Source organism: Salvelinus sp. IW2-2015, linkage group LG28 (genome assembly GCF_002910315.2).
Source record: "Salvelinus sp. IW2-2015 linkage group LG28, ASM291031v2, whole genome shotgun sequence".
Lineage (NCBI taxonomy): Eukaryota > Metazoa > Chordata > Actinopteri > Salmoniformes > Salmonidae > Salvelinus > Salvelinus sp. IW2-2015.
In genome coordinates, this window is record NC_036868.1 from 29044334 (window position 1) to 29057539 (window position 13206).

At 38.8% G+C, this 13206-nt stretch overlaps 1 protein-coding gene across 1 annotated transcript in view; it reads left to right on the top strand.

Annotated features, from left to right (window-relative positions):
- Window positions 1–7320: 7320 nt before the first annotated feature.
- LOC111954347 (prospero homeobox protein 1) overlaps window positions 7321–13206 on the top strand; it is a 47135-nt gene continuing 41249 nt past the window's right edge. Inside the window, exon 1 of the mRNA XM_023974011.2 lies at window positions 7321–8582. The gene's annotated coding sequence lies outside the window, so the exon portion shown is untranslated. The remainder of the gene's footprint in view (window positions 8583–13206) is intronic.

Consider the following 13206-nt stretch of genomic DNA (forward strand, 5'->3'; position numbering starts at 1 on the left):
TGTGTTGGTGTTTACATGACCCCTCCAAGACTCTACAATGTTATCGGTTTGAAAGGTCACTGAGAGGTCAAAAAAGGTCATGGATGATAGGACACTCCAGTCTAGAGGCCTGCTGATAGCTAGCCCAAACATCCACACACGAGCTCAAAGGTATATGTCAACTAGAAGAGGGGGTGCAAATGGTTAAGATAACAGTTAACAGACCATACTCTTGAAGAAATCTTCCGGCAACCCTGAGGAAGGTGTGTGGGGGGGGCATGTGTGTGTGTGGGCATGTGTGTGGGTGGGTTAGTTTGTGTATGGGTTACTGTACCAGTCTAGTATGCCATTAGATGAAAGTGAATGTATTTTCCATAAAGTGTTGTTAGTTTTAATATGGCTTCTCTTTGATTTGAACACCCTTGCTTCTGTTATTGTAGAATATCTTAGCATTTCCTTGTAATGTGGTTTTATGATATGGCGAAGCGAATACAACACCCCTGGGGATTTACCTCCCCGCCAACAAATATAATTACTGAGGATCCCAAGAGCGAAAGCAGACCGCCGCCCGCTGAACATTTTTTCTATCTCTGACACACGTTTGCCCGTGCAGGGGCTTACTGGTGTGGGCACATGACAGACATGGTGAAAACAGTTAAATATGAAATACAGCAGCTGAGGTCTGGAGGTGGGTGGGTATGGAAAAAATGGTAGCCCAGTGTTTATATCCCCGCTGTGCGCCCAAAGCCATCCCTAAACACTCCTCTATGGAGCAGCTTAGACACACCAAGGCAGGCACGCACATGGAGGCAGTGCGGAACTGGGCACTTATAATGCCTTAATAATCATATGGTTCACTGGCGGAGATGGTTGATCATGTCTTTGCAATCTGCAATAGGCCCATAGTAAAACCATGCTTTAGGGGTAAAACCAGGGGGAAATGTTTTTGGTCCCACTGACGTAAGTGTCACGCCCTGATCTGTTTCACCTGTCCTTGTGCTTGTCTCTACCCCCCTCCTCTCTCCCCCCCCCCCCCCCCCCACCACCCCAGGTGTCGCCCATCTTCCCCATTATCCCCTGTGTATTTATACCTGTGTTTTTTGTCTGTCTGTTGCCAGTTTGTCTTGTTTGTTCAAGCCTACCAGCGTTTTGTCTCAGATGTTTTTCTCTAGTCTCTTTTTTCTCGTCCTCCTGGTTTTTGACCTTTGCCTGTCCTGACCCAGTACCCGCCTGCCGTCCTGTACCTTGGCCTCTGCTCTGGATTATCAACCCCTGCCTGCCATGACCTGTCGTTTGCCTGCCCCTGTGGTTTCAATAAACATTGTTACTTCACACAGTCTGCACTTGGGTCTTACTTTAATTCCTGATAGTAAGATTTGATTCGCCTACCCTAGCAGCGCATGTTTAGCCACAAAAGTGATATTTTTTAGTTGAAAAGTCAATATGATCAATGTCGATCTCTCCTGTGGGTGCTGTGCATGTTTTCAATGGCATGAAAGTTGCGTGTAATCCCAGGAAGAGTCCCTCTCTGTGTGTTTCAGAGAGGGAAAGAGAGAACAGAGGAGGGGATACAGGCAGACAGAGACTGAAAGAGAAAGTGCTGAGGGGGCTCTTTGACTTTGAGCACTATAAGCCCCTATTCCATGGTGCCATTGTTTGTTTTAAGGATGTCGACTGGGTTTAATGTAGTTCCAGGGCATTTCAGAGCGTGTCTCTGCCGAAGCACCTCCAAGGCGCGCAGTGCGCTTCGGTCCGCTGCCTCCCTGGCATAGATTCTCTTTGACTTAGCCCACCCTCTGATAACAGTTGTTTTCTCTTTTTTTTCATCTACCATGTCGATTTATTATTATGCATTTTAAGGTTAGGCTAAAGAGACACTCGACTGTGTGTGTTAAAGCTTCCTGTAGTGCCAAAATCTGAAAACCAGAATTGAGATGAACACTTGCAATTCTAGCTTGCAGTTGTAGCTCATAGAACAGCCGAAGATATAAAGTAGATCTTTGTAAGACCAATTAAGATGTTTAGAAAACATCTGCAATTTTAATGAAGGTTTGATTGAAGCCCATGTTTGTTACAGCTTCAGTGAGCATTGTTTTAATTGCGCATTATTTCCAAGACATGTTTTCTGAACTGGAAGTCATGGTATCAAAATAACATGACACTTCTCCAGATACGAGATTGTGTTAATTTTTTCTTAGGCTATAGCACGTTAATCCCCATTATTACCTAAAACCTCTTAAGGATCCGCCCCTTTTTTTCAATTTTCACCTAAAATGACATACCCAAATCTAACTGCCTGTAGCTCAGGCCCTAAAGAAAGGATATGCATATTCTTGGTACCATTTGAAAGGAAACACTTTGAAGTTTGTGGAAATGTGAAAGGAATGTAGGAGAATATAACACAATAGATCTGGTAAAAGATAATACAAAGAAGAAACTTTTCTTTTTTTGTACCATCATCTTTGAAATGCAAGAGAAAGGCCATAATGTATAATTCCTGGCCCAGGGCAATTTAGATTTTGGCCACTAGGTGGATTTTGGCCACTGATACAATGATCCATTGCATTTCTGTTAAAAATGTTGTATCAAGACTGTCCAAATGTGCCTAATTTGTTTATTAATAACATTTCAAGTTCAAAATTGTGCACTCTCCACAAAAAATTGCAAGGTATTCTTTCACTGTAATAGTTACTGTAAATAGGACAGTGCAGTTAGACTAACAATAATTTAAACTTTCTGCCAATATCCGATATGTCTATGTCCTGGGAAATTGTCTTGTTACTTACAACCTCATGCTAATCGCATTAGCCTACGTAAGCTCAACCGTCCCGTGGACAGGACACCGATCCTGAAGGAGTTTTAACTCTTATCAACAGGTAACCTGTGGGTGGCAGGGAGCCTAGTGGTTGGTTGGGCCACTAACCGAAAGGTCGCTATTTAGAATTTCCGAAAAATCTGTCGATGTGCCCTTGAGCAAAGCACTTAACCCTAATTGCTACTGTAAGTTGCTCTGGATAAGAGCGTCTGTATAACGCTTGTCGTTGGAATGAGGTGAGGACCAAAGCGCAGCGTGGTAAGTGTCCATATTCAATTTAATAACTGAACACTAAGAATACAAAAATAACAACGTGAATGATACAAAACGAAAACAAAACAGTCCCGTATGGTGAAAACACAGACACAGGAAACAACCACCCACAAAACACAAAGGAAAACAGGCTACCTAAATTTGGCTCCCAATCAGAGACAACGACTGACACCTGCCTCTGATTGGGAACCATACTAGGCCAAACACATAGAAATATAACCATAGAACAAAACATAGAAAAACAACATAGAATGCCCACCCCAACTCACGCTCTGACCAAACTAAAATAAAGACATAAAAAAGGAACTAAGGTCAGAACGTGACAGTCTGCTAAATGACTAAAATGTAAATGTGTGCGCGTGTGTTTTTAAAAGACAAAATGTGTCCCACTCCTTTAGAGAAGATTTGGAGAGACCTCGGATTGGATTATTCATCATGAAATAGGCCTTGGTTACAGTATCCAGCAATTGAGGACCCCAAAACACAACCAAACCCTCCCAAACCCCACACAGTGCTACGCCTACCCTCCTGTATTCACCACCAATGCCAATGCCTGAGGAAGGGCACTGTGTGATTTGGGGCATGGCTGGCCTGGTAGAAAAGCACAATACCAACTCTGGTATAACTGTGCCAGTCAGTCGTCAAAAGGAAAACGAGAGAGGCACCACAAACCACAGTCTTACTGTCATTGTGCCATTTAATCATAATGTGGACAATTCGTTTGACTAGTCATTTTGAGGAGGTAGATATCTCTCCGGTATATCCAGAGGTATAGGCTGTGTTTACACAGGCAGCCCAATTCTGATCATCTGCCTACTTTTTGGCAAAAGATATGATTGGGTAAAAGACAAATTATTGGCATAAAATCAGAATTGGGCTGCCTGTGTAAACACAGCCTATAGACACAGATAACAACCGAATAATCCTACATTTTCCTCTTAGAAGTAATGTCTCCCACTCATTCCTCGCTACCGTCTCCTCTCCTCTCTTCTCTTGAAACAATTAGGTTTTTTTCCAAGGACACAAAACCTCTCTGGAACAAAACAGCTTTTAGTCTTACCTCTCTCTGCCTGTATTTTCACAAATAGCACCTCTCTTTCCCCCTCTCTCTCTCACTCACTCTCTCACTCTCCTCCATCTCTCTCTGATAATTTCTCTGACAACTGTGTCTTGTGAAAAGCGTGGAGTGTTGTGGTCAGACAATCATGTCATTATCTGATTGAGGGGCTTTTGTAAGCATAGGTGCTTATTAACAGGCAACTTCCACACGTACTTTTGTCTGTTTATGTTGATAGCCTGATTCTAAGAATAATGGCATGATAGGTAGTTACTTGGGAAATCATATTGCACTGGCTTAGTTTGTTTTTGTGTTATAAGCCGGTTGACATTCATGCACTGAGATTCTGGGGAATGTGTATGAAAAGGCTACACGTTTCTTATGATTCCAGACTCTGACATTGTTCCTTCTGATATTATAGAAAGACAAGCATTTCGCTGCACCTGCGATAACATCTGCACATCTGTGTATGCGCCAATAATCTTTGATTTGATTTTATTAATAGTGGAATAGATTACATTTGAATTAGCATTACATAATACAATAATAACAATATCCATAGAGTGAAATAAAAATACGACATAATTACATGAAGTGATGTTCGGTGAAATTGTGTCTGTAATAGCATAATAATAATACTTATTGTTATTATAAATAGTATAATAATGTTATAAATTAATTATGCTTATTGTAATTAATCACCATCCAAAATGTTTCCCTCTTTAGGCCCATTTTGGGCCAAAGCGAGGAGGGAAATAGGCCAGTGACCCACCTCAGCACTGTGGAATGCCTGCCTGCCCGGTTTGTGCGCGCGCCTATTACCATGACTGGCCAGCAGATTATGGTTAAAAATTACGTTAATAAAACCGCTGAGAGAAAATCATGTTGTCACCCTCTCCCTTAATGCCTCCTCCCGTGTCGATACACCAACTTAAACCATAATAAATATGTCAATAAAGCACACACCAGCGCGTAATGCGCAATTTATAAGCCTTGCAGCATCAAAGTGGTGATGCGGCGCACTCTACAGAAAGCGAAAATGAGTCTGAAATAAATAGTGTTGGTTGATCCATCTGGAATGGACCGAGATAAGAGGTGCCAGTGTTAACGAACACGTTTCCGCTACACCTCATCCGAGTCTTCCTTTTCCAAACACAGTCTCTTTAATGTCCCGGACTGTTTTTCCATGGAGTGTATGCACCGAGGGCACCATGGGGAGATGAAGCCAAATGAACTGGCCGTGTTGGGGAGCGGGGACCGGGACACCTGCTTTGAAAAAAGAGACTCCAGACACTAAATTTGCTGACTTCGTTGCAATTTATTCGTCCTCAAAAACACTTGCTTGCGACATGGAAAAGAGACGCGCCTTTCCTTTTTGGCATTTGACAGAAAGACATAGGAAAATCACAAGACTTCTCATTAAGCACATCATAATCCTGTTTATGTCACGGATAGTTTTGTTATAGCAGGCATAATGGACTGAAAAAAATGGACTGAAACTTTTCAGCTAAGGGTTTAAAAAACAACAACTCTAACTCCATAAAAATAGGTGCAATTTTGAGCCTATTTGATTCAAGATAGCCCAGGCTCAGCTGATAAATGCCTGTTTATTTTCAAAGGCATTAGACGTAGGATACATGATGATGATAACAATAATAACAATTTACACTTATGTTTAAATCTCATCTAGAAAAATTAAATTCAGGGGACATATGTCTTCACATTGATGGATAGCCACATTCCTGATTCCTATGAAATCGTATTAACAGTGATATCAGTGCATGTGAAAGTAGCATCAGCCACAATAAGAAGTAGTTTACACTGTAACGGAAAACTGCAAATTGTAGGTATTGTAGGTACATATGAGGTATTATCAAGAGTAAAATACTCTGTAACGGTTTACTGCAACATACTGTAAATTATGGTGCATTGTGGGAAAATGTTGTGGGTGGGGAAATAATTGCTGCTGTATTACGAATGGTACTTTCATTCCATACAACAGAATATGGTACACTGACATATCAAATCTTTGGAGCAACGAAAACCTTTTGACCACTAGTTGGTGCATGGTATTGTTGTGTATGGCTCATTAACATATTTTGAGGCGTGCCTTGTAAGAGGCACGTGAGAATCTGACCGATTTAAATCCAATGTGGATTTATAGTGCCCCATCAATTTGTATAGGGGACAAATTGGAGTGGCAGCAAGTCTTTAACCTTTAATGGTTTTGTCATGCATTTTGCCATGTCCTTTTGGTCTGTTTTGCCCTGTAGCCACTGCCAGTTTGGAAGCCTATATTAAGGCCTCTAGAAGTGCAAGTGATATATATCATTCATATACCGTAATGTGTAAACACTTTACCTAGCAGCCAACCTGCTTGCACCAATCCCTTGTAATTACAGTAAAATACTGTTAATACAAAACCCCTCCCCTCAATGAATGTCATGAATTATTTCATTTCAATTACGGTAGCATTTACTTTTTTACTGCATACTACGGTCAATTTTAGGCATTGTAATGTGTGTCATTAGACAGTACTTTCTTTGATACTATCTTTATATTGCAGTAGGTGTACTGTAATATGAAATACTGAATTTTACTTTCCATCGAGCTGCCTGTAAGCTACTGTCAAATTCACAGTAACCCCTTTACAGTGAGTGTATAACTTGGTATAGCGTCCATTATAAATTAATGTTGCAGAATGAAGGTCATGGACGCTCTGAAAAAATATTCGGCATAAAGAGGAGCCTGTTGAAAAATGTTTCAACACACGACTTAATAAACCATTAGAAATCATATATCAAAATAACAAATAATGCTATTCACACATTTGTTTAAAATATATAACCTATATTTTAATATATGGAGGACATTTAGCCTCTATTTATACTTACTATGAACACATATGGAACTAGGGCTAATGACATTAGATTATTTTACAGATAACCGGTTCAGATATTCCATTTACATTTTAGCAATCTACTTCAAACACCCGTGGAAATTGTACACTGAAATTCACTAGTCTATAAATCACAAATATGTTGAAGTGGATAATATGCCTATTATGTTGATTAGGTGCTGGTTAGTTGTTACAGGTGTCTTAAATTAAAATATACAGGGGGTAAAAAGTAAGGCCAAGAATTCCAAAGGACAAAATCAAAACTTTCTGCAGCAAACCTCTTGCAAACTGAACGCCGTAACTAATTGCCCAAATGCCAAATATAAAACATAAAATGTGAGGATTAAGTAGCCTATAATTGATCATCTAAATTGACCACTTAAATGCATAGGCTATACTAAAAGATACACATTGATGTTTGCTCAGTTGTAAATATAGTATTAGCCTAATATGCAGTGAAACAGAGGGACGGAATTTTGTCTCACTCCGTGACAGAAATACCTGTGAATTAAATCAAATGTAACATAAACTCGTATTTGAAATTACTCTGGCCAGTGTTATCAGGCAATAACATAATAACATTTCCATGATATGGTGTATTCAAACCTTAGCGTGTTCGTCTGTGGTCGGTAAATCAAACCAGGGTAGTGATATATCGACACCATGCCTTTCTGAGCCCCTGCGCGCAGTCACGTTCAACCCCTGGACTCTGGAGACTCACAAAGTTAATCTTATCGTTGTTACAAGGATAATGTTGCACTAAACACAACTCAATAAGCCTAATTGAGACACGACAATTCATCTCTTATCGAATGGCAAACTTGGAAATAAAAAACTAAATGAAACAATGTTGCGTAAAATTTGTGAGGAATGTGTGTCTTTAAAGGATACCGTTAAACACGAGTTAAAATGACATAAACACGTGTTCATGACATTTAAAATATAAATGTTGTGCCTTAAAAAATTTGCTATTATCATATATCCACAATAACATGTCCATAAAATGAATGTTCATGCAAACATTAGGCATATTGGCAGTATTACAATGCTATAAGCTACTTCTAAATTAGGGTTTCTTACATATTAAATAATTTATTTGTAAACAAAATAAGATATTTTTTAGTCTGTTGAAGTCCCGTTCCTCGGTCAAGTTCAGTGCATTGTACTCCTCCGGATACGACGGACGGTTCTTATTGGTAGGTGCGATCCGTTACATCACCAAGCTTATGACGCGCCGTCTTCCTGTTTCCTTCAGCTGTGTCTTAAAGTGAATCTTGTTGGTGGAGGAGAGCTCGAGCGTCGAAGCTCTGCATCGCGTGCGCCTCGGTCAAGCTGCTACGACATCATCACCAGTCTTTCACCCCTCGAGAGAAGATGACAGAGAGCGGAGCAAAATAGCTCTTGTATATCTATTTTTATATTCTACGGTCGCGCTCATCACTCACTTTACTCCTACTCTTCCTTTCCTGAGAAATTATAATATTCAACGTTTCGCGGCGAAGCTTCCATAGTCCGTATTCTTTTTCAGCAGTAAAAAAGGCCTTTCCCTTCATCTGCGGGTAAGTAACCTTGTCCTCAGATACCTCCCTCTTGTTCTTTTGCGTCGCGTGCGTTTGGTTGGCAGAAAAAAAAAAGAATCAAAAGATGAACAGCAGAATTGATTCTGACGAAAGACAACATTAGCTATCTTTTACGATATTATTAGGCTGAATTGTTTTCTTTCACCTAAAGTGTGACAAAGTTGCTTCATTGTTATGATGTGGAGAATACTTTTCTCCTTGTAAATCACAGACAGATTATTTCTAACTTTTAAAAGTAAGTTACTGTCTTTTTAAATGTGTTGTTTGTGAATAAATGTTTTTTTTAGCATATAGGCTAAAGACTTTCAAGGCTGTCTGACTTGGTTTGATTTGATCAAAGGCTGAAGTCCGTTATCTTTGAATCTGTGTGGGCTACACCTTCAAGTCTCGTATATGGTCTTTGTTGTGTGTATTCTTATTCGTTCAGTGTATTAAGCTTGCGAGTCGTTTTGATTTTTACAAACTTGGTTTTATCACTATTACTATCTGATATATATCATCTCAGATAAATGTGATCTACTCTTTGAATGTTTCCGTCTAGTAGTGGCGTAAACTGTTTCCCTGGAATAATTATTGTGGTGATAGTGCCAAGAACGAGCAAATGTTGATGAGGGAAAAAACGTCCAAAGTGCACATTATGGAGACAACAGGGATATTTGGCACAGACGCACACAACCTGGCCATGGCTCGAAGGAAACAGCTTTTGTCAAATGTCTTTATTATTATTATTTTTTTCTTCAATTTTAGCTAACCCTAACCCTTTTCCTGACCTTAACCTAATTCTCCTAACCTTCTGCTCTGCCTCCTAAATTCTCCCTAACTGCTAAGAAAGGTCAAATCTGACTAAATCTGCAGCCTATCCCACTGGGCACATACTGATTCAATGTTTTTTCCACGTCATTTCAATTAAATTATGTTGAACCAACGTGGAATAGAAATTTAATTGACATGATTGGGGGTCTCATAGGGTGGCGCACAATTGGCCCAGCGTCGTCTGGGTTTGGCGGAGGTAGGTCGTCATTGTAAATAAGAATTTGTTCTTAACTGACTTTCCTAGTTAAATAAAGGTAAAAAAAAAGTCATAGACTTGCTTGAATAGTTACTTAGCCCTATTACAAATCCAAAGGGTTAGTAACTTTTTTTTTTACCTTCATGGTGCCCGTTCTCTCTCTCTCTGAGCTGTAAAGATCCTGGGAACACACACAACTATCACATTTTCACAAAAAAACATGAAGACATGGCTAAAGGCCAATCAGACTTGTGAACATAATCCCTAGTTGTCTATTGCCGCTTTCCAAGTTGTCTGTTGTCTGTAGCTTGTGAGGTGTGGAAACACTTTGTTGCTTTTACTGATTTTGTTTTGTTGCTTTTTTGTGCTATCTTGATCTTTCTGCATGCTACGTCTTGCTTGTCCAATGTTGCTCCTCGTGTGCTCACTACTCATTGATTGTCTGTATTATTATTGTAATTGTTTTTAATAACCTGCCCAGGGACTGTGGTTGAAAATTAGCCCGCTGGCTAAAACCGGCACTTTTACTGAAACGTTGATTAATGTGCACTGTGCCTGTAAAAATAAACTCAAACTCAAAATGAGCGAGGGGGGAGAGATGAGCGTAGCTCATTGTTCAAATGCGCTCATATTTCCTTGAAATTGTTGAAAGGTATTCCAATAGACTGCGCATGGGCAATGGGGGGCAGGTGTGCCATCGGAAACGACAGGTGCTAGCGGCTTTATTTTCGAGCGATAATGACATGGCCCATTGTTAAGCTTTTGTGGCAGCCAAGTCAAAGTTTTCTTGGAGATATTTCACCCTCGTTTGAACTTCTGGAAATGGATGGATGGAAAGAGTTGAGCCAGAGCCATTTGTGATAATTAGACACAGACATGCTTTTAATACTTTTAATAATAGACCGACATTTGTTTAGTCTGTGTAATATATTTACTTTTGTTTTGCCAGACTTTTTTTCTGCAATGAGATAAAAAAAATCTGTCAAGCTTCCCCAACCTTGTTTCTTCTTCTTTTAGTTACACCAATGATGTGCTAAACAGTGTACATCTTACTGCATGTTGCTCTTGTATTGCTTAATAATACAGTAATAAGCCTATCTCAAGCCTTCCATTTAAAATTGTGTGTGTGTGCGCGTGCTGTAAAGATCTTGTGTGTGTGTGTGTGTGCATGTGTGTGTGTGTGCGTGTGCGTGCTGTAAAGATCTTGTGTGTGTGTGTGTGCACGTGCATGTGTGTGTGTGTGTCTGTGTGTGAGAGGGGGGAGAGTGTGAGAGAATGTGACTTTGTGTTTATTAGAAGAGAAAGTGATGCTTGTTATGCATGGTTACGTATGGCATCAATGACATTGACATATATCCTATAGGTGATTTATACTCCCAGTTCAACTAAGTGACGATAAATAAGGGGTTACTTTATAGACGGAATGGGCTCAAATTGTCATGCTTTTACACTGACCCCATTTCTATATCCGTCTCTGAGTGGTTTGAGCAGAGATCTAAACATTTTTTAAAATTACATTCTCCCTCAAAATATGTCTTGACAAATGAGTCAAAACACTGATCAGTGACAATATGAGCTGTTGATGAACATTTAGATATACCTATATTCATCTATATTTTGTAATTTAAAAATGTTTTTGACAGTCTGTTTGCATTGTCAGTTGTATTGTACTAAAATCTTAAATAGTGTTTGACAGATTTAAATGAATGTACTCCACTTTGGTTCTCTAGTAAGAACTCACACAATTTTCAAGCGTAGAAAACCCTATTCACCCTATACATATATGTTATTAATATAGATTTCCTATAAGATTGTCTCACCGCTGTTCTGCTTAGCAAGGCTTTAGCGGTCTTTACAGGATCAGGCTTTGAGTCGAACGACTCGGCAGGATGAAGTCTTGTTATCTTACACAGTATTGTCTGTACAGATAGACAATAGTTGAGATTTGGAAGGAGGAATGAGGAATATTAAATAATGTAACAAAATAATTCTTAAATGTTACATAAAAGTTTGAATTGTTTCTCTATTGCCAGTGAATGTTAATTCATTCTGTGAATATACTGAATAAAAGTCCTACACCACTGTTGACGACATGCGTAGTCGTCAGCCGATGCTTACAAAGGGGCTCTGATGCCGTCTGGATGGTGACAAAATGTTTCCATTCATAAAGGTGTAAAGTTTTTTGTCATAGTGCTCTAAGTTGCTCCTTCGATCAGTGCGCATTCAGTCAGTAAAATATAAGAAGCAATCTGCAAATAGGGTTTATTGTTTGAGGCACTTGTTTTTATAACACTTTAAATGGGTGTGATATGTGGTTTGGATGAATACACTTACTGTACTATAGGGTCATTCAATTTGATTTCAGTCACTTTTTGTTCCGCTCCCTTTTGATTTGAACAAAACTTTCTATACATATTTGCCCATGGTAGAAGTGGTCAGAAAGTAACTTCTTGGACCTGAATGCCAAAACATTTAGGAGATAGCGGTGCCCAACCCTACCATGAGACATCCATGTATTCATCACTGTAAAAGATAAACGGTTGAGCTTTATATCATTTAAAAGCTTACAAACAGGGTTGTCAAACTATTTCATAATTTCTTGTTTTTTAACCTTAAACATCAATTAGCAAAAAATGTATACATTAAACATCATCTGAGGTGTTTGTGTTGTGCCCACCATAGGTTGAGAGACAGCATGTCTTAAACTTTCAAAATTTGGTAGCACAAAGATGGTTGGTCCACACATCAGAGAATGTTGACTTTAATGGGAATATCAGTTATTTTAAATTGCACTGTCAATGTTCCATAGACAACCTATTGAAATCATATAAATATAGATAATAAAATAGACATCCCCATTTAAGTTGACATTCAACATTGGGTGGACCAGCGGCCATCTTTGTGGTTGTAACTGGAAGTTCAAATGTCAATTCAATTTAAATGTCAATGATATACCCGCTACATTCCAGTGATCCGAAGGGATATATATGTCCATTCTATGAATTCTATTTCTATGACTGAAATTACACCCACCCTGAACTCAAGAGTTTTCTGTGTCTCAAACGATTGCAGGCACAACACAAACACCTAAGATTATGTAAAAATCATGTCTAATCTACAACATGCGAAAATGGAAAAGAATCTGACTCCATGCATTTTTAGATAATTGACGTTAAACGTTAAAAAAAAAGTACATATTTTGTATTAAAAGATATTTTTTTCAAGAAATTACAAAACAAAACAACCATGTTTGTAACATTTATAAAAAATTATATAAAATTCAACTGTTTATATTTTCAAGTGATGAAGAAATGGATGTCCCATCATAGGATTGGATTTGCAAAATTGTTAAACTTTGAGCACCTCTATCTCCAAATATTTTTGACATTCACGTCCAAAAGTAACTTTCTACAATGGGCAAATATGTATAGAAAGTTTTGTTTAAATTAAAAGGGGTGTGGTCAAAACGTGATTGAAATCAAATTGAACGACCCTATATGCACTTAATTCATTTCTTTGGGTATGGGCAACTTCTAATCTAAATGACTAAAATGTAACCTAAAATGTAAATGATCTACAGATGACTTTTAGAGA